General features: G+C 42.7%; 1 protein-coding gene across 7 annotated transcripts in view; it reads left to right on the plus strand.

The window, feature by feature from the left end:
• The window catches only part of FBXL18 (F-box and leucine rich repeat protein 18), a 385,112-nt gene that overhangs the window by 219,711 nt on the left and 138,782 nt on the right, over nt 1-26,619 (plus strand). The window lies entirely within an intron of this gene.

A 26,619-nucleotide genomic window follows, 5' to 3' on the forward strand; every position in this document is an offset into this window, starting at 1 on the left:
AGGGTGTGGTGTCCTCCCCCAGATTTTGCGTAGTGTTCCGTTGGTGGCGTAGTGGTGTGCGCATGCCCAAGGTCCCGAATCATCTGCCAGGTGTGTGAAAACAACAGCGATGTCCGTTATTCCATTGGTGGTCGGTGGGCGCGGCCATCTTGCTTTGGCCGCAGAATCGGCGCTCTGCTGGCCGCGGCTTCAGGAAAATGGCCGCGGGCATCCGCGCGTGCGCAGATGGCTATCGCGGCGGCCATTTTCGTGAAGCAGAATTCGCATCTCGGCTTCACAAAAATGGCCGCCGCGATAGCCATCTGCGCACGCGCGGATGCCCGCGGCCATTTTCCTGAAGCCGCGGCCAGCAGAGCGCCGATTCTGCGGCCAAAGCAAGATGGCCGCGCCCACCGACCACCAATGGAATAACGGACATCGCTGTTGTTTTCACACCCCTGGCAGAGGATTCGGGACCTTGGGCATGCGCACACCACTACGCCACCAACGGAACACTACGCAAGATCTGGGGGAGGACACCACACCCTTTTGACCTGACCAGCCTGATTGACAGGCGAAAACGACTACTTCGGTAACGTATTTCGGCAGCATAGGTGGGGAATCGGGGTCCACAAAATACACTATTGTAATGCACAGCTCAGGCCCTATTTAATGGTATTTTTATCTCATACCGAAAAAACGGGGTGACAGGTTCCCTTTAATAACAAAATGATTCAATTATACATAGTTTACCAAACATATCTCACTCCAGCTCTTCCAATGGGGCAGGCTCAAAGGTCAGTGTACTCAAGATGTCACACATCGGATGTTAATTTCATACACATGAAATGGAGCTGCCCAATTGTTCTGTCTAATTGGCAGGAAATGATCTCTTTTATGGCCTCTCTGATATCGATCACACACTTTTAACCCCCCTACCACCCTTGGAATACCTGGTAGTGAGTCCGATGTGTTTGCACAGTAGAGGAAACCTAGTATGTTTGAAAATATATTATCTTATATTGACATGTTCTCCATCTATATATGATGCGATTCAGCAGCAGGATGTTATTGTTACTGTTATGACTGATATATAGAGTCTTTTGTTTTAGGATCAATTTGAAATACAGCCTACTTAATTCATGTTCGTCACGTTATCCATGTTTATGCTTTTGGGTCAATTAGGGTATGTGCACACTTTGCAGATTTGCCTGCGGATCCGCAGCGGATTAGCTGCTGCGCAGTCGCAGCAGTTTTCCATCAGGTTTACAGTACCGTGTAAACCTATGGAATACCAAATCCACTGTGCCCATGGTGCGGAAAGTACCGCGCAGAAACGCTGCGTTGTATTTTACGCAGCATGTCAATTCTTTGTGCGGATTCCGCAGCGTTTTCCACCTGCTCCTCTATAGGAATCCGCAGGTGAAATCCGCACAAAAAAACGCAGGAAATCCTCGGTAAATCCGCAGGTATAACGCAGTGCATTTTACCTGCGGATTTTTCAAAAACTGTGCGGAAAAATCCGCACACTAATCCGCAATGTGGGCTTATAGCCTCAATCGGTCTCTTGAATTGGTAGATATTTAGCAGTAATAATCATTACAGAAATATAACTAAACAAATGTGTTTTCTTTCCCAATGTAACTTTATTGACGTGCAAACCAAATAACAAACTGTTGATCCAGCAATTTATATTATATTTTATCTGTTTATGTATGTGTGGCGATTTGTGGCCATTTATTATTTGTACCATTGACTTTGTTAATAAAAGTGAATTAAAGTGTTTAATAGTTTGTTTTTGGCAATTAGCAAAATGATTGAACAAAGGAATAATCAAATATTTGGTGTTACCATCCCTTACCTTGAAAAAACAGCATTTTCTAGGTACTCTTTGACAAAGTCAGGTATTTTGTAGGATTATAGTTTTGTTTGAGTAACCACTTAGTGATGAGCGAATATACTTGTTACTCGAGATTTCTCGAGCGTGCTCTGGGGGTCCTCCGAGTATTTTTTAGTGCTCGGAGTTTTAGTTTTTAGCGCCACAGCTGAATGATTTACATCTGTTGGCCAGCATAAGTACATGTGGGGGTTGCCTGGTTGCTAGGGAATCCCCACATGTACTTATGCTGGCTATCAGATGTAAATTATTCAGCTGCGGCTCTAAAAGCTAAAACTCCGAGCACTAAAAAAATACTCTGAGGACCCTCGAGAAATCTCAAGTAACGAGTATATTTGCTCATCACTAGTAACCACTTATACCAAATGGGGGGTAATGATCTTCATTTTTATTTGAAAATTTAAACATTGTCATTAACTTGTACTGAATCTGCTATGCAGATGACCATGACTTGATGAAGAGTAACCAAACTGTGCTACAAAACGTATGCTGTGGAAAAACATTTCACACCACCGGTCATACACCATGGCAAGACTGAGTATAGCAACAAGTCACAATGTAGTTATACTTGATCCGCAAAGTCTCCCTCAGGCAAAGATTTCAAAGAGGAGTGGGGTTTCAAGATGTGCTGTTCAAGCTCTTTAGAAGAGGCACCAAGAAAAGGCAACATTAAGGACCGTAGACAAAGTGGGCAGCTAAGAACTTGCTGAAGCAGATGAAAAATCAAGCTTGCTTCCCTTCAAAATCAGAAGATGTCCAGCAGTCATCATCTCAGACCTGGCAGGAACCAGTTGAAAACTTATATTTCTAGTGTTTGGAGAAGTGTGTCTGGAAGAAGCTATAGAAAAATTGTGGTAAAAAAAGTCATAATCTACAATTTGTTCACCAAAAGTCTGGAGAGCTGTAAAATAATGAGTCTACAGGCAGCAGTGAAGTGTGGTGGCGGTTCCTTGTACATCTGTTGCTGCATTTCAGCAGATTGAGTTGAAGATTTAGTTAGGATTATTGGTGTACTGAATGCTGAAAAATACATGTAGATACTTATCCATCATGCAATAGTATCGGGAGAAAAAGAGATTATCCAGCTTCCAACCTTGCAAAATTTTTATTGAGTTAAAAAAGAGGTTCCATCATGAGTGTAGACACAGCTACTCTTTTCTAACATTGATTGCGGTCTTCAGCAAAGCTGTAAATCTGCTGAATACCAAGTAATTTAAATAGCCATCAACCAATCAAAAAACGTATAGTCTCACATGATAGTGTCATGATAAAAGCACCACATAACGTATATGAAGGGCTCAAATAAACAAAAATTTATTAAATCTTTGCAGGAATGTGACCGGATAAGTACATGTGAATCAAACAGAATATTTAACATCAATAATGAAACATCAATTCCCATTTTAAATTGAGACCATTAGGATAACAGGTATCCAGGTTGTACATCCAGAATGTTCTCTGTCCAGCAGTCGTTTTCTAATGTCACTCTGTCCAGCAGTCGTTTTCTAATGTCACCGCCCCTTGGATCTTCAGCTACTCGCTCTATTCCAAAGACCTGCATTGAAGAAGTATCTCTGTTGTGAAATAAAGTGTCTTGATGCATGAGTTTAATGCTGCAATGGATGTTGGTTGTGCTATAAATGTCTGTTTGGTATTCCGATATACCTTTTTCAATTTTCATTTAGTTCAACCCACATACAGTTTGCTTGCTGTGCATTTAATTGTGCACACCACATGGTCGCTATTACTATTAATATATTGTTCAATGTTAAATATCTCAGTCTCATCAGTGTTTGTGAAATCCTTTGTTACTGCTGTAAAACGGCATAAGCCTTATTTATTGAAACCGCATCTAAAGAAATACTTGCAATTTAACCACATGTGGCGTTGTTCCATTTTGTTGGTAAAACTGGGAGACAGGATATTGCCCAAGGTTCTGGCTCTTAGTTACTACTTTGACACCGGGATCGAAAACTTTCAATTTGACAGCATCATCTTGCAATAAGGGTAAGTATTTCATAACTGTTTCTTTATTTCTTAGAATTGTGGGCTATATTGCATAGTTAATACTAATTTTGGTTTTGTTACAACTGTTCTTTGATTTTCTGTTTCTTTTGGTGCTTATTAGATCTGCTCTTTTCTTGATATCTATGATTTTGAAAGTCCTATTTAGGGTCCATGCTTGATATCCTCTGCCTGACAATCTCATTGATTTCTCTGTTGCACTCATCTGAATTGCAGCAATTGTGTTTATACGTGTGAATTCTCCTACCTGGATTTCTTTTTTTTTTAAACCAGTTGTTTTTTATTAAGGAATTCAAAGAATATAAGTAACAAACAGTTAATACCTGGATTTCTTTAATCGTGTGTGTCGTGGATGACCACTATTAGCGTTAAGAATACTATTGCCTGACATTGGGTTGAACTGAGTGGAGGTGGCTATATTGTGTGGAGTTCCTTTTAGTTTTAGACCTAAAAAAGTGTTTCAACTGAATGTGTAAGTAAAGTAAAGATTGCATTGGTTATTGTTCATGTATTGGACAACGGTTGATATGGCAGATACATCGCCCTTCCAGATGAGGCTGTCATCGATGCATCTGCCATACCAACACATGTCCTGTAAAAATGGATTGTTAACATTGTAGACATAATTAACCTCCCAAAAAGACATGACAAGACTTGCTAGTGAGGGCGAATATTTTGCGCCCATAGACGCCTTTGCATTCTAGAAAGTAGTTCTGAGAATTCATGAAGAAATTGAGACGTAAGAAATGAAATTACATGAATGATATAATTGGATAAATCTATTGTATAATTGCCATGGTTTTTTAGGTGGTATTCTACTGGTTGTAGTGCAATGTTCAGCGGAGTACAAGTGTATAGTGATCTTACATGACAACTTACCCAAGTATATTGGGGCCCATGATAAATTAGCACATTGTTTTAATACATCACATGAGTCCTTAAGAAACCAGTCACTCTTTGTACAAGATGTTGTTGCAGTGTATCCAACCAGTCCTCTAAATGTTCTTTTGACCGAATTTATGTATTAAACCTGCAGGATTTACAATGTAATGACAAACAAAGTAAACTCTTTACAAATTCGGCATTAACCTTCCAAGTCAAAAACCCAGGTTTTTTTACCCAGTTCAATCCAGAACATAATCTATGGATAAATTCCAAGAAATCATGCTAAGAGCTCAAGTAAATAGACTGTCACCAATAACGGAAACAACTGCAGATAACACCATTTAGCAAAAAAGAACTCTTAAGTTTTACATGAACTAAAAAAACATGCAAGGTTTTACTATCAGAATGTCTGACAAAGGAGGTTTTGTTGTTGTAATGGACTCTGAAACGTACTGTCAGGGTTCCGGATGTTCCTTGGAGCCTGTTTTGCCCTTGTCCAAGATGGAGTCTGGTACTTCGCCATGCCCTTGAACTTCCTGTCTGTCCTGATATTTTACTCCAGGTCTGGAGATCCTCCTTGCCTGAGTATTTTGCTTTTAGCTCTTGAGCTTCTGCCTGTTTGCTTCTGGACTCCCAGCTGCTGCTAGTTACTCTGTGCTCTACTGTTGTGAATTCCGTTCTCGGGCTCCCTCCTGTGGTCGTGAATGGTACTTTGGTGAGTTTTGTCCTTGGATACCCTCTGGTGGCTTTGAGTGGAACTGCTGATCTTTGAGGTTGGCTTTCTCAGCTGCCCTCGTTATTGCTGCTGCTGGCTTCCCTATTTAACTCTGCCCAGGTCGTTAGTTCATGCCAGCTGCCAATGTCTCAGTACTGGTTCAGATCTCTCTTGGAATTCTCAGATGACCTGACTACTCCAGCAGAAGCTAAGTCCTTGCTAGTCATTTGCTGTTCATTGGTTTTTGAATATATTTTTCAGTACATGCTATGTTTCAGTCCAGCCTGCTATTATGATATTTCCTTGCTAGCTGGAAGCTCTGGGGGTGCAGAGCTGCACCTCCACACCGTGAGTCGGTGTGGAGGTCTTTTTGCACACTCTGCGTGGCTTTTGTAGTTTTTTATACTGACCGCATAGTTCCCTTTCCTATCCTCTGTCTTTCTAGAGAAGATTCGGCCTCCTTTGCTAAAATCTGTTTCATTCCTGTGTTTGTCACTTCCCTCTTAACTCACAGTTAATATTTGTGGGGGGCTACCTCTACTTTGGGAAATTTCTCTGAGGCAAGGTAGGCTGCTATTTCTATCTTTAGGGGTAGTTAGCTCTTAGGCTGTGAAGAGGCGTCTAGGGAGAGTTAGGTACGCTCCACGGCTATTTCTAGTGTGTGTGATAGGATTAGGGATTGCGGTCAGTAGAGTTACCACTTCCTCAGAGCTTGTCCCAGGTTTTGTGTTTTAACCATCAGGTCACTTCGGGTGCTCCTAACCACCAGGTCATAACACTCTACCTCTCCACATTCAGCTGCCTTCAGTCCTCTGTGTGGCTCCTTGATCCTGACCAGGGTCACCTATTGTCCGGACTTCTAGTGAGGAGCTACTCCCCTCTGGATCTACAGTAAGATACCCTGAGATTACTATCTCTTCTCGGACTGTGTCTGTTGGGTTGCGGTGTTGGACAGAGATGCGAACTCTGCTTCAGGAAAATGGCCGCCGCGATCTCCATCTGCGCACGCGCGGCATCCCGCAGCCATTTTCCTGAAGCCGCGGCCAGCAGAGCGCCGCTTCTGCGCACGCGTGGCCAAAGGAAGATGGCCGCCCCCACCGATCACCAATGAAATAGCACACATCGCGCTCTTTTCACTCCCCTGTGCAGTGGATTCGGGACCTTGGACATGCGCACACCACTACGCCACCAACGGAAAACTAAGCAAGATCTGGGGGAAGACACCACACCCATCTGACCAGACCAGCCTGATTGACAGGCGAAAACGACTACTTTGGTAACGTATTTCGGCAGCATAGGTGGGGAATCGGGGTCCACAAAATACACTATTGCAATGCACAGCTCAGGCCCTATTTAACAGTATTTTTATCTCATACGGAAAAAATGGGGTGACAGGTTCCCTTTAAGTGTGGTGTGCATTCGCACTCATATTATTGCTGGACTTCCATGTTTAAGTGCCGTGTGCACTCCTGCGTTATATTACTGCTGGACTGGTTCATATTAGCGGTCGCGCCCCGCTATTCAGTTTGCTGAATATTTCTATATTGTGCTGTGTACTTCGTTACAATTGCAGGAAGATCTGTTCATTTTTATTCCACTTCTTATCTGTTAGTTTTTGTTCCACTTCAAACTTTGTTAAATACACTTGTTTGCCTAAGCTTTGGTCTCAGATTCATTTTATCCCATGCTATCAGATTCCATAGTACCCACATAACTGTTACACGTGCAACTTACAAATAAGCCTTTCACACCACAGCCTGTTTTTGGCTTTGTCACCGGGACAATTTTTCGGCCATGTTCACATGTTGCGGTTTTTACCGCGGAACCGAAGCGATTTTGCCGCTGCGGGTCCGCTGCAGTTTCCATTGCTTTTACATTTACATGTAAACCTATGGAAACCGCAAACCGCTGTGCACATGCTGCAGAAAAAAACGCGCAGAAACGCAGCGGTTTATATTCCGCAGCATGTCACTTTCTGCGGAACTGCAGCGGTTCTGCACCCATAGACCTCCATTGTGAGGGTCAAACCCGCAGTAAAACCCACAGATGAAAAAATATCTGCGGGTTTTCTGCGGTTTTGGGTGTAGAAACCGCTGCAGCAGGAAGTGCGGGGAAGCGGGCGGAAGTGCGTGGGCGGAGTGTGACCGTCAGCATGGAGGCATGTATGTGTGTGAAGTCTGTGTGTGTGCGTCTGTGTGTGTGTGTGTCCCCATGCGACGATAGTGCCACCCAATTGTGCTAAGTCGCCGTATGGGACTACTACTCCCATCCGATATTAGGATGGGAGAGTTGTCCCTGTATCCGGCGACTTAGCACAATTGTCATTAAAACACATACACATACACATACAATACACACACAATAAACGTAACATACATGACAGACATTACATACAACATATAACATATAACATTGTTTTTTAATTTCTTTTGCAGGTCGAGGGTCTTCAGGTGGATTGAGCATATAATAAAGGGTTTGTCAAAAAGTGGGTGTCTTTATTTCATTAAAATATTTTTTTCTAGAGTCTGGTTTTTTTTTAACCCTTTAATAGGATTAATAATGGATAGGTGTCTTATTGACGCCTCTCCATTATTAATCTGGCTTAATGCCACCTTACAATAGCAAGGTGACATTAACCCCTTATTACCCCATATCCCACCGCTACACGGGAGTGGGAAGAGAGGGGCTAAGTGCCGGAATTGGCGCATCTTTTTGATGCGCCTTTTCTGGGGCGGCTGCGGGCTTCTATTTGTAGCCAGGGGGGAGGGGGGGGCAAATATCCATGGCCCCTTTCCTAGGCTATGAATATAAGCCCACAGCTGTCTGCGTAGCCTTTCTGGCCTAAAAATATAGGGGGACCGTAACACTTTTTTGGGGGGGCTCTCCCTATATTTGAGAGCCAGAAAGGCTACGCAGACAGCTGTGGGCTTATATTCATGGCCTGGGAACAGCCAGGGGTATTTTAACCCCTTCCCAGGCCACAAATATTGGCCCACAGCTGTCTGCCTAGCCTTTCTGGCCTAAAAAAATAGGGGGAACCTACGCAATTTTTTTTCTTCGGGGCCCCCTATATTTTAGTGCCAGAAAGGCTACTCGGACAGCTGTGGGTTAATATTCCTAGCCTGGGAACAGCCATGGGTATTTTAACCCCTTCCTGGGTCACAAATATTGGCCAACGGCTGTCTGCCTAGCCTTTCTGGCCTAAAAATATAGGGGGACCCTATGTCATTTTTTTAGGGGGGGGGGGGGTCCCCATATATATTTTTTTATCCTTTTAATAGGATTATGGATTGGCGTCTTATTGACGCCTCTCCATTATTAACCGGGCTTAATGCCACCTTACAATAGCAAGGTGGCATTAACCCCTCATTACCCCATATCCCACCGCTACACGGGAGTGGGAAGAGAGGGGTTAAGTGCCGGAATTGGCGCATCTCATTTTGATGTTTTCATAGGGTTGGACAAGGAAATTACATCATGTGTTTGTTTTTTTTTTCCCACTGCAGTTCAAGCTTTTTGTGTCAAAAACACAGACAATCTGCAGGGAAAAACGCATCAAAAACCGCATCAAAAAACGCACCAAAAACCGCACCTGCGTTTTCTGCCAATATCTGCGGTTTTTAGTGCAGAAAAATCTGCAGGAAAATCTGCAACGTGTGCACATAGCCTTACAATTCTGACCACTGTCACTTTATGAGGTTATAACTCTGCAACGCTTTGACGTTTCCCACTGATTCTGAGATTATTTTTTTCGCGACATATTGTACTTCATGATAGTGGTTACATTTGTTCAATATGACTTAAGTTTATTTCTGAAAATATCGGAATTTTGGTGAAACTTTTGAAAAGTTCCCAATTTCAAAGTTTTTAACCCCTCTCTGCCATCCGATGTATTATTCTGTCCATGTGACCTGGGACTTAATTCCCATGGACGTAATAGTACGTCACATGCGATCAGCCGCGCTCACGGGATTATCACAGCTGACACCCGGCAATTTAACCTCCGGAAAACTGCTATCAAACAAGATCGCAGCGTTCCGGTGGCATAGAGAAGCATCGTGGGAGGGGGCTCCCTGTGTGCTTCCCTGAGACTTTCAGAACAACATTCTGTGATCGCGTTGTTCCTGGGGTCTCCTCCCTGAAGCCTCTGGATCCAAGATGGCCGCGGGGTCCTTCCAGGTCCTGCAGGGATGTGGCTTCTCAGTGTCTGCTGAGCAGGCATCGGCATGCCTCCTTCACTGCCTGTCAGATCGCCGTCAGATTTTTCAGTGAAGTAAATTTTGGCACTTGTAAAATGGATGAATTTTGTTAGCAGTCATTTGTAATCGTTTCGGTCAATACAGCTGACCTTCCTCAATACACTGCAGAAATTCAGATAACACGTTGACATACAATCAGTACTTATGAGTGTAATGACCATGAGTATAACACCAAGAGGATAGTGTAAAAAAAAAAATGTGCAAGGATAGTAAGGGATGGGGAAAGGAAAACTTGAGGAAAGAAACTGGGAAGGGAAAAAAGGGCAAAAACATACCCAACTGCTCCTGAGGTGTCTGGGTGAACAACACCTATAGTAATGCCCAATGCATATATTACATAAGTGGCTAAAAAGGTAAGGTCTACAACAATCCAATGTAGAAATAACTTACTTGGGAGATATTCACAGAATTTATGACTCTCCCCGGCCCCCCCATGGATCATAAGAGGTCCTAAATGGGTCCAAAAAAATTGCAGGATTACTGAGTCATGAAGGAATGGTGTAACGTGTCTAAAAAATGATACAAAGGTAGGATGACCAACCTATAGTTGAGCGTGGATCAGAGGTAGCTCATCGTGGATCTTATGTGAAGTACAGGTATCTTTCATAAACAAGAATCTATAATAAGGTCAGCAATTAATGATGGCCCTAAATATATTAAATAATAATGTCCCCCTCTGGTAACCTACCTTTTGTTCATAATGTGCACCTCAATTTACATGTGGAGGCAAGTGGGTCTGTGCATCTGTATAATAGTGAGACCTAAAGTGAAAGTAAAAAAATAAATGCTATATCACGAATAAAGTGGTGTTTTTCATAAAAATATGTATACACACCAGATAAAGTTGCGTGCAGCGCGGATCTAGATGGAGGACCAATTGGATATCACGACTATCTGTGTGAGAAACGTTAGTAAATAATGGTATCCACTAAAATAAGCAACTTCCTTATTTAAAAAGGAGTATTAAGTGTCTCCTACCGGTGGTGGATAGTGGTGTCTCCTTCTGAACAAGAACGCGGTGTCCACCGCTTGTTCCAGGGCAGTAAAGCAGCATGCCAGCACCCTATTTGAGGGCTGGAGGCAGGTTCATTGTCGCGGCCAGCGACACCGGAAGTGACGTTACACCTTATTGTACCACTGGCATGGTGGTGCGTTCCACTGCTATCTGCCAGACATATGATTGTCAAATGTCAGTTAAGATGGCAAAAATGAGAAAGAAGTTGAATGTGTGTGTGGAGTGGCGAAATACCACGGTTTTTATATGGGGCATATAATCATGGAAAAAATTTTAGGGACAAAAAATTAATTAAATTCAGGGCAGTGGGTAAAAAGTAAAAAAGACAAAAAGGAAAGGGATGGGCATCCAAGGGGAAGGAGGATCAGGAAGTAACTGTGATGTCAGTTCAATATAGGTGACTCTGTAAAGACAAAATGGCGTGCCAATACATATATATGATCTCAAATTTTGTGAACATATTGCTAAACAATATAACTTGAACAAAGAAAAAATCCCTTAACAATTTACTAATTTAGTATATATAAATTAGTCCACATAGCGCGATATAGCATTTCATCATATCACATAGTTAGGTCCATATATATTTGGACAGAGACAACATTTTTCTAATTTTGGTTATAGACATTACCATAATGAATTTTAAACAAAACAATTCAGATACAGTTGAAGTTCAGACTTTCAGCTTTCATTTGAGGGTATCCACATTAAAATTGGATGAAGGGTTTAGGAGTTTCAGCTCCTTAGCATGTGCCACCCTGTTTTTAAAGGTACCAAAAGTAATTAGACAGATTCAATAATTTTAAATAAAATGTTCATTTTTAGTACTTGGTTGAAAACCCTTTGTTAGCAATGACTGCTTGAAGTCTTGAACTCATGGACATCACCAGACACTGTTTCCTCCTTTTTGATGCTCTGCCAGGTTTTCACTGCAGTGGTTTTCAGTTGCTGTTTGTTTGTGGGCCTTTCTGTCTGAAGTTTAGTCTTTAACAAGTGAAATGCATTCTCAATTGGGTTAAGATCAGATGACTGACTTGGCCATTCAAGAACATTCCACTCCTTTGCTTTAATCAACTCCTGGGTTGCTTTGGCTTTATGTTTTGGGTCAATGTCCATCTGTAGTATGAAGCGACGAGCAATCAGTTTTGCTGCATTTGGCTGGATTGGAGCACAGTATGTCTCTGAATACCTCAGAATTCATTCGGCTGCTTCTGTCCTGTCACATCATCAACAAACACTAGTGACCCAGTGCCACTGGCAGCCATGCATGCCCAAGCCATCACACTGCCTCCGCCGTGTTTTACAGATGATGTGGTATGCTTTGGATCATGAGTAGTGTTGAGCGATACCTTCCGATATTTGAAAGTATCGGTATCGGATGGTATCGGCCGATATCCGAAAAATATTGGATATCGCCGATACCCGATACCAATACAAGTCAATGGGACACAAGTATTGGAAGGTATCCTGGATGGTTCCCAGAGTCTGAAGGAGAGGAAACGCTCCTTCAGGCCCTGGGATCCATATTAATGTGTAAAATAAAGAATCAAAATAAAAAATAGGGATATACTCACCCTCTGACGCGCCCTGGTAGTAACCGCTGTAACCGGCAGCCTCCGTTCCTAAGAATCAGCGAGTGAAAGACCTGCGATGACGTCGCGGCTTGTGATTGGTCGCGTGACCGCTCATGTGACTGCTCACGCGACCAATCACAAGCCGTGACGTCATCACAGGTCCTAAACGCCTCATTCTTAGGAACGGAGGCTCCCGGTTACATCGGTAAGGTCCAGGGGCTGCCGGAGGGGTGAGTATATCCATATTTTTTATTTTAATTCTTTATTTTTTACATGAATATGGATCCCAGGGCCTGAAGGAGAGTCTCCTCTCCTCCAGACCCTGGGAACCATACACTGGGAACTTCCGATTAACGATATCACAAAAATATCGGAACTCGGTATCGGAATTCCGATACCGCAAGTATCGGCCGATACTTGCGGTATCGGAATGCTCAACACTAATCATGAGCTGTACCAAGCCTTCGCCATACTTTAATCTTTCCATCATTCTGGTAGCTCTGCTGGCTTTTTTAGATGTTTTTTTAGCAAAGTCCAGTCTAGCCTTTTTATTCTTGATGCTTATGAGTGGCTTGCACTGTGCAGTGAACCCTCTGTATTTACTTTCATGCAGTCTTCTCTTTATGGTAGATTTGGATATTGATACGCCTACCTCCTGGAGAGTGTTGTTCACTTGGTTGGCTGTTGTGAAGGGGTTTCTCTTCACCATGGAGATTATTCTGCAATCATCCACCACTGTTGTCTTCTGTGGGCGCCCAGGTCTTTTTGCTTTGAGTTCACCAGTGCTTGCTTTCTTTCTCAGGATGTACCAAACTGTAGATTTTGCCACTCCTAATATTGTAGCAATTTCTCGGATGGGTTTTTTCTGTTTTCGCAGCTTAAGGATGGCTTGTTTCACCTGCATGGAGAGCTTCTTTGACCGCATGTTTTCTTCACAGCAAAACCTTCCAAATGCAAGCACCACACCTCAAATCAACTCGAAATAGCCTTGGAGTCAATTGTCCAATTACTTTTGGTCCCTTTAAAAACAGGGTGGCACATGTTAAGGAGCTGAAACTCCTAAACCCTTCATCCAATTTAATGTGGATAACCCTCAAATGAAAGCTGAAAGTCTGAACTTCAACTGCATCTGAATTATTTTGTTTAAAATTCATTGTGGTAATGTCTATAACCAAAATTAGAAAAATGTTGTCTCTGTCCAAATATATATTGACCTAACTGTATTAACCCCTCTGTGACCTTAGACGTACTATCCCGTCGAGGTGACCTGGGCCTATCTGACCCTCGACGGGATAGTACGTCATAGCCGATCGGCCGCGCTCACGGGGGGAGCGCGGCCGATCGCGGCCGGGTGTCAGCTGCCTATCGCAGCTGACATCCGGCACTATGTGCCAGGAGCGGTCACGGACCGCCCCCGGCACATTAACCCCCGGCACACCGCGATCAAACATGATCGCGATGTGCCGGCGGTGCAGGGAAGCATCGCGCAGGGAGAGGGCTCCCTGCGGGCTTCCCTGAGCCCCCCGCAGCAACGCGATGTGATCGCGTTGCTGCGAGGGTCTTACCTCCCTCCCTGCCTGCTCCAGACCCGGATCCAAGATGGCCGCGGATCCGGGTCCTGCAGGGAGGGAGGTGGCTTCACAGAAGCCTGCTCAGAGCAGGCACTGTGAAGCAGCCTGCACTTCTCGCAGATCGGTGATCTGTCAGAGTGCTATGCAAACTGGCAGATCACCGATCTGTATTGTCCCCCCCTGGGGCAAAGTAAAAAAGTTAAAAAAAAAATTTCCAAATGTGTAAAAAAAAATAAAAAAAAATATTCCAAAATAATGAAAAAAAATATATATATTATTCCCATAAATACATTTCTTTACCTAAATAAAAAAAAAAAACAATAAAAGTACACATATTTAGTATCGCCGCGTCCGTAACGACCCGACCTATAAAACTGGCCCACTAGTTAACCCCTTCAGTAAACACCGTAAGAGAAAAAAAAAAAAAAACGAGGCAAAAAACAGCGCTTTATTATCATACCGCCGAACAAAAAGTGGAATAACACGCGATCAAAAAGACAGATATAAATAACCATGGTACCGCTGAAAGCGTCATCTTGTCCCGCAAATAACGAGCCACAATACAGCATGATCAGCAAAAAAATAAAAAAGTTATAGTCCTGAGAATAAAGCGATGCAAAAATAATTATTTTTTCCATAAAATAGTTTTTATCGTATAAAAGCGCCAAAACATAAAAAAATGATATAAATGAGTTATCGCTGTAATCGTACTGACCCGAAGAATAAAACTGCTTTATCAATTTTACCAAACGCGGAACGGTATAAACGCCTCCCCCAAAAGAAATTCATGAATAGCTGGTTTTTGGTCATTCTGCCTCACAAAAATCGGAATAAAAAGCGATCAAAAAATGTGACGTGCCCAAAAATGTTACCAATAAAAACGTCAACTCGTCCCGCAAAAAACAAGACCTCACATGACTCTGTGGACCAAAATATGGAAAATTTATAGCTCTCAAAATGTGGTAACGCAAAAAATATTTTTTGCAATAAAAAGCGTCTTTCAGTGTGTGACGGCTGCCAATCATAAAAATCCGCTAAAAAACTCGCTATAAAAGTAAATCAAACCCCCCTTCATCACCCCCTTAGTTAGGGAAAAATAAAAAAAATGTATTTATTTCCATTTTCCCATTAGGGCTAGGGTTAGGGCTAGGGTTGGGGCTAGGGTTAAGGCTACAGTTAGGGTTGGGGCTAAAGTTAGGGTTAGGGTTGGGGCTAAAGTTACGGTTAGGGTTTAGATTACATTTACGGTTGGGAATAGGGTTGGGATTAGGGTTAGGGGTGTGTCAGGGTTACTGTTGGGATTAGGGTTAGGGGTGTGTTTGGATTAGGGTTTCAGGATTGGGGTTTCCACTGTTTCGGCACATCAGGGGCTCTCCAAACGCGACATGGCGTCCGATCTCAATTCCAGCCAATTCTGCGTTGAAAAAGTAAAACAGTGCTGCTTCCCTTCCGAGCTCTCCCGTGTGCCCAAACAGGGGTTTACCCCAACATATGGGGTATCAGCGTACTCAGGACAAATAGGACATCAACCTTTGGGGTCCAATTTCTCCTGTTACCCCTGGGAAAATACAAAACTGGGGGCTAAAAAATAATTTTTGTGGGAAAAAAAAGATTTTTTATTTTCACGGCTCTGCGTTATAAACTGTAGTGAAACACTTGGGGGTTCAAAGTTCTTACAACACATCTAGATAAGTTCCTTGGGGGGTCTAGTTTCCAAAATGGGGTCACTTGTGCGGGGCTTCTACTGTTTAGGTACATTAGGGGCTCTGCAAACGCAATGTGACGCCTGCAGACGATTCCATCTAAGTCTGCATTCCAAATGGCGCTCCTTCCCTTCCGAGCCCTCCCATGCATCCAAACGGTGGTTCCCCCCACATATGGGGTATCAGCGCACTCAGGACAAATTGGACAACAACTTTTGGGGTCCAATTTCTCCTGTTACCCTCGGGAAAATACAAAACTGGGGGCTGAAAAATAATTTTTGTGGGAAAAAATTTTTGTTTTATTTTTACGGCTCTGCATTATAAACTTCTGTGAAGCCCTTGGTGGGTCAAAGCGCTCACCACACATCTAGATAAGTTCCTTAGGGGGTCTACTTTCCAACATGGTGTCACTTGTGGGGGGTTTCTACTGTTTAGGTACATTAGGGGCTCTGCAAACGCAATGTGACGCCTGCAGACCATTCCATCTAAGTCTGCATTCCAAATGGCGCTCCTTCACTTCCGAGCCCTTCCATGCGTCCAAACGGTGGTTTACCCCCACATATGGGGTATCAGCGCACTCAGGACAAATTGGACAACAACTTTTGGGGTCCAATTTCTCCTGTTACCCTCGGGAAAATACAAAACTGGGGGCTGAAAAATAATTTTTGTGGGAAAAAATTTTTGTTTTATTTTTACGGCTCTGCATTATAAACTTCTTTGAAGCCCTTGGTGGGTCAAAGCGCTCACCACACATCTAGATAAGTTCCTTAGGGGGTCTACTTTCCAACATGGTGTCACTTGTGGGGGGTTTCTACTGTTTAGGTACATTAGGGGCTCTGCAAACGCAATGTGACGCCTGCAGACCATTCCATCTAAGTCTGCATTCCAAATGGCGCTCCTTCCTTTCCGAGCCCTCCCATGCGCCCAAACAGTGGTTCTCCCCACATATGGTATATCATCGCACTCAGGACAACTTGGACAACAGATTTTGGGGTCCAATTTCTCCTGCTAACCTCGGGAAAATACAAAACTGGGGGCTAAAAAAATAATTTTTGTGGGAAAAAATTTTTGTTTTATTTTTACGGCTCTGCATTATTAACTTCTGTGAAGCCCTTGGTGGGTCAAAGCGCTCAAAACACATCTAGATAAGTTCCTTAGGGGGTCTACTTTCCAAAATGGTGTCACTTGTGGGGGGTTTCAATGTTTAGGCACATCAGTGGCTCTCCAAACGCAACATGGCTTCCCATCTCAATTCCTGTCAATTTTGCATTGAAAAGTCAAACGGTGCTACTTCCCTTCCGAGCTCTCCCATGCGCCCAAACAGTGGTTTACCCCCACATATGGGGTATCGGCGTACTCAGGACAAATTGTACAACAACTTTTGGGGTCCATTTTCTCCTGTTACCCTTGGTAAAATAAAACAAATTGGAGCTGAAGTAAATTTTTTGTGAAAAAAAGTTAAATGTTCATTTTTATTTAAACATTCCAAAAATTCCTGTGAAGCACCAGAAGGGTTAATAAACTTCTTGAATATGGTTTTGAGCACCTTGAGGGGTGCAGTTTTTAGAATGGTGTCACACATGGGTATTTTCTATCATATAGACCCCTCAAAATGACTTCAAATGAGATGTGGTCCCTAAAAAAAAATGGTGTTGTAAAAATGAGAAATTGCTGGTCAACTTTTAACCCTTATAACTCCCTAACAAAAAAAAATTTTGGTTCCAAAATTGTGCTGATGTAAAGTAGACATGTGGGAAATGTTACTTATTAAGTATTTTGTGTGACATATCTCTGTGATTTAAGGGCATAAAAATTCAAAGTTGGAAAATTGCAAAATGTTCAAAATTTTCGCCAAATTTCCATTTTTTGTGCAAATAAACGCAGGTAATATCAAAGAAATTTTACCACTATCATGAAATACAATATGTCACGAGAAAACAATGTCAGAATCGCCAAGATCCGTTGAAGCGTTCCAGAGTTATAACCTCATAAAGGGACAGTGGTCAGAATTGTAAAAATTGTCCCGGTCATTAACGTGCAAACCACCCTTGGGGGTGAAGGGGTTAAAGAAAGGGCAATAGATTGTATTCCCTGTTAAGACCCCTGGGGGATAGGTCTCTAATTCATGTATCCAGAATGTTTCCCTCCTTTTGAGTGTCTGGATACGGTTGCTTCCCCGTCTTGGTGGCAGGATCTGGTCAATCACTTGGAATTTTAGTTGAGGTATGGTATGGCCTGCGTTTATGAAGTGATGAGGTAAAGGTAGTAATGTATTCTTGCATCTGATAGTGGACTTGTTTACTTATACGATCTTTGATGGGTTGAGTTGTCTCCCCAATATAGAGACCACCACAGGGGCACTTAATAGAATAAACCACATATGATGTGTCACAAGTACTATAAACTCTTATCTTATATTGTTTCTCAGAATGTGGATGGTAGAAGTGATCCCCTTGCATTGATTGCAATGTAAGCAAGGATAACTGCCGGTCTTAGGATGAGATAAAAATCTCTGTGTGGAGGGTCATGATCCTGAGCCGATGTCTGCTTTTATAAGGGTGTCTCGAATATTGCGTGGACGTTTGTAGCAGGGTAGAAAATTTAGTTGAAATTCTGGGATCTCGGGGTGTGCCTCCCTCAAGAGGTGCCAATATTTTCTAATGATGTGATGGAGGATATGGACATACGGGTGAAAGGTTTGGACAAAAGGTACCCCTGCTGTAACTGGTTGTTTAGATAACGTAGTTGGTTGAAGAGCGTTATTTAATAAATCTGAAGGGTAACCTCGCTCCCTGACCTTAAGGAACATCTCACTCTTTCTCTCAATATTTCTAATAGGATCTGTGACTTTACATTTGATCCTCTGGAATTGAGAGCGAGGTGTGGATGGTGGGTGGAGGCTCTGATAATGGAGCAGACCATTGCGGTCTGTGGGTTTTACATAGAGGTTTGTGCTAAGAACACCATTATCGTTTTTTATCACCATGGTGTCTAGAAAACTGACCTGGTGTGTATACTATGTGATGGTAAATTTAAGGCCAGGCCAAGCCTGGTTAAGTATGTTAAAGAAATCATCAAGGGTGTTTGGCGGACCTGTCCATATACAAAAAAAAATGTCTTCAATAAATCTGTTTCATGTGATGCAATTGGTTCTAAAGAGGAAGTTGGGATACACTCTTTCATTCTCATAAGTGGCCATGTACGTGTTTTGTTTCCGGGGGCGCCATATTGGATTCCATTGTGGTCCCTTGTGCCTGTAAGTAAAAATTATCTTCAAATAGGAAGTTATTTTGAGTAAGGACCACTGCTAGTAATTCCAAACACAGATTGACTAGATTGGAATCTAGTTCTGATCGGGTAAATAAATGTCTCACGCATTCGATTTCCCGATTGTGTGGAATAGACGTATATAAATCTTTTACGTCAAAGGAAACTAATTAAGAATCCTGAGGAATAGTACCAATGGTTTGGATTATTTTGAGAAACTCACTTTTATCTAATAGAAAGGATTGTGATTTCTGTGTCAAATCAGTCAATATCTTCTCTATGAAGATGATATCGACAAAGACCTATTATGGTCAAAACGTTGCATGATTGCAGAATAAAGCGCTTTTAATTTTTCATCCCCTGGATGGGATGCGGTTTCTTTTTTGTACTGGACCCTTATAAAAGCAGACATCGGCTCGGGATCACGACTCTCCACACAGACATTTTCATCTCATCCTAAGACCGGCACTTATCCTTGCTTACATGGCAATGTTTTAAAAGGGGATTGCTGTCTGTGTTTTATTGATACTTTGCATTTATTTTTTATTTAACGTTTCTGTGTGGTGCAATCCCCATTAGGAAATGTGCTCCACTATTGTTAATGCCATCCAGTGCACATCTTGCCTCATGTATGCAGTCCTTGATCAGCCGGTCGAGGGTGCATACTGCTCTGCGAGATGTGAGCACGTTGTGCATTTGGAAACTCAGATTCTGAATCTAAATGTGCAGCTGGCAACACTGAGATCCATTGACAACATGGGCAACACTGAGATCCATTGACAACATGGAAAGGAGCCTTCTGCTCACTGAGCAGACGCTCAATGGGATAGATGAGGCGGGGGATGGTAGGATGGAGCTGCAGGACAGTGAGGCAGTTAGCTGGGTGACAGTTAGGAAGCAGGGTAGAGGGAAGAGTGCCAGGGAGGCTAGTCCTGATCTGGCACACCCCAATAAGTTTTCTAAGTTGGCAGATGAGGGGGGTGCCAGTACAGGGGTAGCACTGCTGCAGCCAGGCATGTCCTCTGAAAGCTGGAGGAGTGACTGCTACAGTAAGGAGGGAAATAGGACAGCAGGGCAGGCCAGACAGGTGCTGGTAGTGGGGGACTCAATTATAAGGGGAACAGATAGGGCAATCTGTCACAAAGACAGGGATCGTCGAACGGTGTGCTGCCTACCTGGCGCTCGAGTCCGACACATCGCTGATCGGGTCGACAGATTACTGGGAGGGGCTGGTGAGGACCCAGCGGTCATGGTGCACATTGGCACAAATGACAAAGTTAGAGGTAGGTGGAAGGTCCTTAAAGATGATTTCAGGGGATAAGGCTGCAAGCTGAAAGCAAGGACCTCCAACGTGGTATTTTCCGAAATACTGCCTGCACCACGTGCCACGCCAGAGAGGCAACGGGAGATTAGGGAGGTTAATAAGTGGCTCAAGAATTGGTGTAGGAAGGAGGGGTTTGGGTTCCTTCAGAACTGGGCCGACTTCTCAGTGGGCTACAGGCTCTACGCTAGGGACGGGCTGAATCTCAATGGGGAAGGTGCAGCTGTGCTGGGGGAGAAAATGGCTAGAAGGTTGGAGGAGTGTTTAAACTAGGGATTGTGGGGAGGGTATTCAATTTATAGGAGGGGAAGAAAGTGCAGATAGAGACCTGGGCACAAATAAGGAAGTTGGGGGTGGCGGTGACATGGGGGGTGGGGTTAGAACAGTTAATAAATTAAGAAAGAATAGAGGTACAGAGAGGAACATCAAGTGCATGTATACTAATGCCAGAAGCCTCTCCAACAAAATGGACGAATTAGAACTGATGTTGTTGGAGCATAATTATGACATGGTGGGGATATCTGAAACATGGCTGGATGAGAGCCATGACTGGGCTGTTAACTTGCCAGGTTATAGTCTGTTCAGAAATAACTGAATGGATAAGGCGAGGGGGAGGAGTGTCTATATGTAAAATCATCCTTAAAACCCATCCTGCGTGATAATATAGGTGAATTTAATGAAAATGTAGAGTCCCTGTGGGTGGAGATAAGGGGAGGGGGAAAAAATAATAAATTACTGATAGGGGTTTGTTATAAATCTCCAAAAATCATGGAAGCAATGGAGAATATCCTCGTAAAGCAAATAGATGAAGCTGTGACTCAAGGAGAAGTCATTATTATGGGGGACTTCAACTATCCTGAAATAGATTGGGGAACAGAAACCTGCAGTTCCAGCAAAGGTAATCGGTTTTTGACAACTATGAGAGACAATTACCTTTCACAACTGGTTCAGGACCCAACAAGGAGGGGGGCACTGCTAGACCTATTATTAACGAACAGGCCAGACCGCATATCAAATATAAGGGTTGGGGGTCACTTGGGGAATAGTGATCACAAAATAATAAGTTGTCGTGTATCATTTAATAAGATGTGTAATAGAGGGGTTACAAGGACACTAAACTTCAGGAGGGCAAATTTCCAACGGATGAGAGAGAATCTTGGTGCAATTAACTGGGACGATATCCTGAGACATAAAAATACACAAAGAAAATGGGAGACGTTTATTAGCATCCTGGATAGGACCTATGCACAGTATATACCGTATGGGAATAAACATACTAGAAATAGGAGGAAACCAATATGGATAAATAGAGCTGTAAGGGGCGCAGTAAGTGACAAAAAGAAAGCATTTAGAGAATTAAAGGAAGTAGGTAGTGATGAGGCATTAAATAAATACAGAAAATTAAATAAATTCTGTAAAAAGCAAATCAAGGCAGCAAAGATTGAGACAGAGAGATTCATTGCCAGAGAGAGTAAAACTAATCCCAAAATATTCTTTAACTAAATAAATAGTAAGAAACTAAAAAATGATAGTGTTGGCCCCCTTAAAAATAGTCTGGGGGAAATGGTGGATGAGGAAAAAGCCAATATGCTAAATTACTTTTTTTCATCAGTATTTACACAAGAAAATTCCATGGCAGACAATGACTAGTGATAAAAATTCCCCATTAAATGTCACCTGCTTAACCCAGCAGGAAGTACGGCGGCTTCTAAAAATCACTAAAATTGACCAATTTCAGGGCCCGGATGGGATACACCCCCGAGTACTGCAGGAACTAAGTACAGTCATTGATAGACCATTATTTTTAAACTTTAAAGACTCCTTAATAACAGGGTCTGTACCACAGGACTGGCGTATAGCAAATGTGGTGCCAATATTCAAAAAGGGGACAAAAACTGAACTCGGTAATTATAGGCCAGTAAGCTTAACCTCTACTGTGGGTAAAATCCTGGAGGGCATTCTAATGGATGCTGTGCTGGACTATCTGAAGAGGAATAACCTCATGACCCAGTATCAGCATCGGTTTACTAGGGACCGTTCATGTCAGATTAATCTGATCAGATCAGATCATCTTCTATGAAGAGGTAAGTTCCAGACTGGACCAAGGGAAACCAGTATACGTAGTGTATATGGACTTTTCAAAATCTTTTGATACGGTGCCACACAAAAGGTTGATAAATAAAATGAGAATAATTGGGATAGGGGAAAATATGTGTAAGTGTGTTAAGAGCTGGCTCAGGGATAGGAAGCAAAGGGTGGTTATTAATGGAGCACACTCGGAATGGGTCGCGGTTAGCAGTGGGGTACCACAGGGGTCAGTATTGGACCCTCTTCTTTTTAAGATATTGATTTATGACCTTGTAGGGGGCACTCAGAGTAGAATTTCAATATTTGCAGATGACACTAAACTCTGCAGGGTAATCAATACAGAGGAGGACAATTTTATATTACATGATGATTTATGTAAACTAGAAGCTTGGGCTGATAAATGGAAATGAGCTTTAATTGGGATAAATGTAAGGTCATGCACTTGGGTAGAAGTAATAAGATGTATAACTATGTGCTTAATTCTAAAACTCTGGGCAAAACAGTCAATGAAAAACACCTGGAGGTATGGGTGGATGACAAACTCACATTTAGTGTCCAGTGTCAGGCAGCTGCTACAAAGGCAAATAAAATAATGGGATGCATTAAAAGAGGCATAGATGCTCATGAGGAGAACATTATTTTACCTCTATACAAGTCACTAGTTTCACCACACTTAGAATACTGTGCACAGTTCTGGTCTCCGGTGTACCAGAAAGACATAGCTGAACTAGAGCGGGTGCAGAGAAGAGCGACCAAGGTTATTAGAGGACTGGGGGGGGTCTGCAATACCAAGATAGGTTATTACACTTGGGGCTGTTTAGTTTGGAAAAACGAAGACTAAGGGGTGATCTTATTTTAATGTATAAATGTGAGGGGACAGTACAAAGACCTTTCTGATCTTTTTAATCATAGACCTGAGACAGGGACAAGGGGGGGCATACTCTACTGGACTAGAAAAAAACCCATGTGGCAAAGAATAAGCTCCACATTGGGGAAAAAAATTCCTTCCCAACTCCACATACGGCAGTCAGACTAGTTCCCTGGATCAACGCCCTATCAAGGAATCTAGTGTATATACCTTGTAACATTATACGTTTAAAGAAAGGTATCCAATCCCCTCTTAAATTTAAGTAATGAATCACTCATTACAACATGTAACGGCAGAGAGTTCCATAGTCTCACTGCTCTTACAGTAAAGAATCCTCGTCTGTTATTATGCTTAAACCTTCTTTCCTCCAGACGTAGAGGATGCCCCCCTTGTCCCTTCTCAGGTCTATGATTAAAAAGATCATCAGAAAGGTCTTTGTACTGTACCCTCATATATTTATACATTAAAATAAGATCACCCCTTAGTCTTCGTTTTTCCAAACTAAACAGCCCCAAGAGTAATAACCTGTCTTGGTATTGCAGACCCCCCAGTCCTCTAATAACCTTGGTCGCTCTTCTCTGCACCCGCTCTAGTTCAGCTATGTCTTTCTTATACACCGGAGACCAGAACTGTGCACAGTATTCTAAGTGTGGTCGAACTAGTGACTTGTATAGAGGTAAAATTATGTTCTCCTCACCTCATGAGCATCTATGCCTCTTTTATTACATCCCATTATTTTATTTGCCTTTGTAGCAGCTGCCTGACACTGGCCACTGAATGAGTTTGTCATCCACCCATATACCCAGGTCTTTTTCATTGACAGTTTTGCCCAGAGTTTTAGAATTAAGCACATAGTTATACATCTTATTACTTCTACCCAAGTGCATGACCTTACATTTATCCCCATTAAAGCTCATTTGCCATTTATCAGCCCAAGCTTCTAGTTTACATAAATCATCCTGTAATATAAAATTGTCCTCCCCTGTATTGATTACCCTGCAGAGTTTAGTGTCATCTGCAAATATTGAAATTCTACTCTGAATGCCCCCTACAAGGTCATTAATAAATATGTTAAAAAGAAGAGGGCCCAATACTGACCCCTGTGGTACCCCACTGCTAACCGCGACCCAGTCCGAGTGTGCTCCATTAATAACCACCCTTTGTTTCCTATCCCTGAGCCAGCTCTCAACCCACTTAAACATATTTTCCCCTATCCCCATTATTCTCAATTTATGTATCAACCTTTTGTGTGGCACCGTATCAAAAGCTTTTGAAAAGTCCATATACACTACATCTACTGGGTTCCCTTGGTCCAGTCCGGAACTTACCTCTTCATAGAAGCTGATCAATTTAGTCTGACATGAACGGTCCCTAGTAAACCCGTGCTGATACTGGGTCATGAGGTTATTCCTCTTCAGATACTCCAGTATAGCATCCATTAGAATGCCCTCCAGGATTTTACCCACAGTAGAGGTTAAGCTTACTGGCCTATAATTTCCGAGTTCAGTTTTTGTCCCCTTTTTGAATATTGGCACCACATTTGCTATACGCCAGTCCTGTGGTACAGACCCTGTTATTATGGACTCTTTAAAGATTAAAAATAATGGTCTATCAATGACTGTACTTAATTCCTGCAGTACTCGGGGGTGTATCCCATCCGGGCCCTGAGATTTGTCAATTTTAGTGATTTCTAGACGCCGCTGTACTTCCTGCTGGGTTAAGCAGGTGACACTTAATGGGGAATTTTTGTTATTACTGATCATATTGTCTGCCATGGGATTTTCTTGTGTAAATACTGATGAAAAAAAGTCATTTAGCATATTGGCTTTTTCCTCATCCTCATCCACCATTTCCCCAAGACTATTTTTAAGGGGGCCAACACTATCATTTTTTTAGTTTCTTACTATTTATGTAGTTAAAGAATATTTTGGGATTAGTTTTACTCTCTCTGGCAATGAGTCTCTCTGTCTCAATTTTTTCTGCCTTGATTTGCTTTTTACAGAATTTATTTAATTTTCTGTATTTATTTAATGCCTCATCACTACCTACGTCCTTTAATTCTCTAAATGCTTTCTTTTTGTCACTTATTGCGCCCCTTACAGCTTTATTTAGCCATATTGGTTTCCTCCTATTTCTAGTATGTTTATTCCCATACGGTATATACTGTGCACAGGTCCTATCCAGGATGCTAATAAACGTCTCCCATTTTCTTTGTGTATTTTTATGTCTCAGGATATCGTCCCACTTAATTGCACCAAGATCATCTCTCATCCTTTGGAAATTTGCCCTCCTGAAGTTTAGTGTCCTTGTCACCCCTCTGCTACACATCTTATTAAAGCTTACATGAAAACTTATTATTTTGTGATCACTATTCCCCAAGTGACCCCCAACCCTTATATTTGATATGCGGTCTGGCCTGTTGGTTAATATTAGGTCTAGCAGTGCCCCCCTTCTTGTTGGGTCCTGAACCAGTTGTGAAAGTTAATTGTCTCGCTTATCTGTACGGTCATTTCTGAAAAGGCTATAGCCCTGCAAGTTAACAGCCCAATCATGGCTCTCATCCAGCCATGTTTCAGATATCCCCACCATGTCATAATTATGCTCCAACAACATTAATTCTAATTCGTCCATTTTGTTGGCGAGGCTTCTGGCATTAGTATACATGCACTTGATGTTACTCTCTGTACCTCTATTCTTTCTTAAATTATTAACTGTTCTAACCCCACCGCCCATGCCACCGCCAACTTCCTTATTTGTGCCCAGATCTCTATCTGCCCTATCTTCCCCTCCTAAAAATTAAATACCCTCCCCCAATCTCTAGTTGAAACACTCCTCCAACCTTCTAGCCATTTTCTCCCCCAGCACAGCTGCACCTTCCCTATTGACGTGCAGCCCGTCCCTAGCGTAGAGCCTGTAGCCCACTGAGAAGTCGGCCCAGTTCTGCAGGAACCCAAACCCCTCCTTCCTACACCAATTCTTGAGCCACTTATTAACCTCCCTAATCTCCCGTTGCCTCTCTGGCGTGGCACGTGGTGCAGGCAGTATTTCGGAAAATACCACGTTGGAGGTCCTTGCTTTCAGCTTGCAGCCTAATTCCCTGAAATCATCTTTAAGGACCTTCCACCTACCTCTAACTTTGTCATTTGTGCCAATGTGCACCATGACCGCTGGGTCCTCACCAGCCCCTCCCAGTAATGTGTCCACCCGATCAGCGATGTGTCGGACTCAAGCGCCAGTTAGGCAGCACACCGTCCGACGATCCCTGTCTTTGTGACAGATTGCCCTATCTGTTCCCCACTACCAGCACCTGTCTGGCCTGTACTGCTCTCCTATTTCCCTCCTTACTGTAGCAGTCACTCCTCCGGCTTTCAGAGGACATGCCTGGCTGCAGCAGTGCTACCCCTGTACTGACACCCCCCTCATCTGCCAACTTAGCAAACTTATTGGTGTGT

This window comes from Ranitomeya variabilis, chromosome 7 (genome assembly GCF_051348905.1).
Source record: "Ranitomeya variabilis isolate aRanVar5 chromosome 7, aRanVar5.hap1, whole genome shotgun sequence".
NCBI lineage: Eukaryota > Metazoa > Chordata > Amphibia > Anura > Dendrobatidae > Ranitomeya > Ranitomeya variabilis.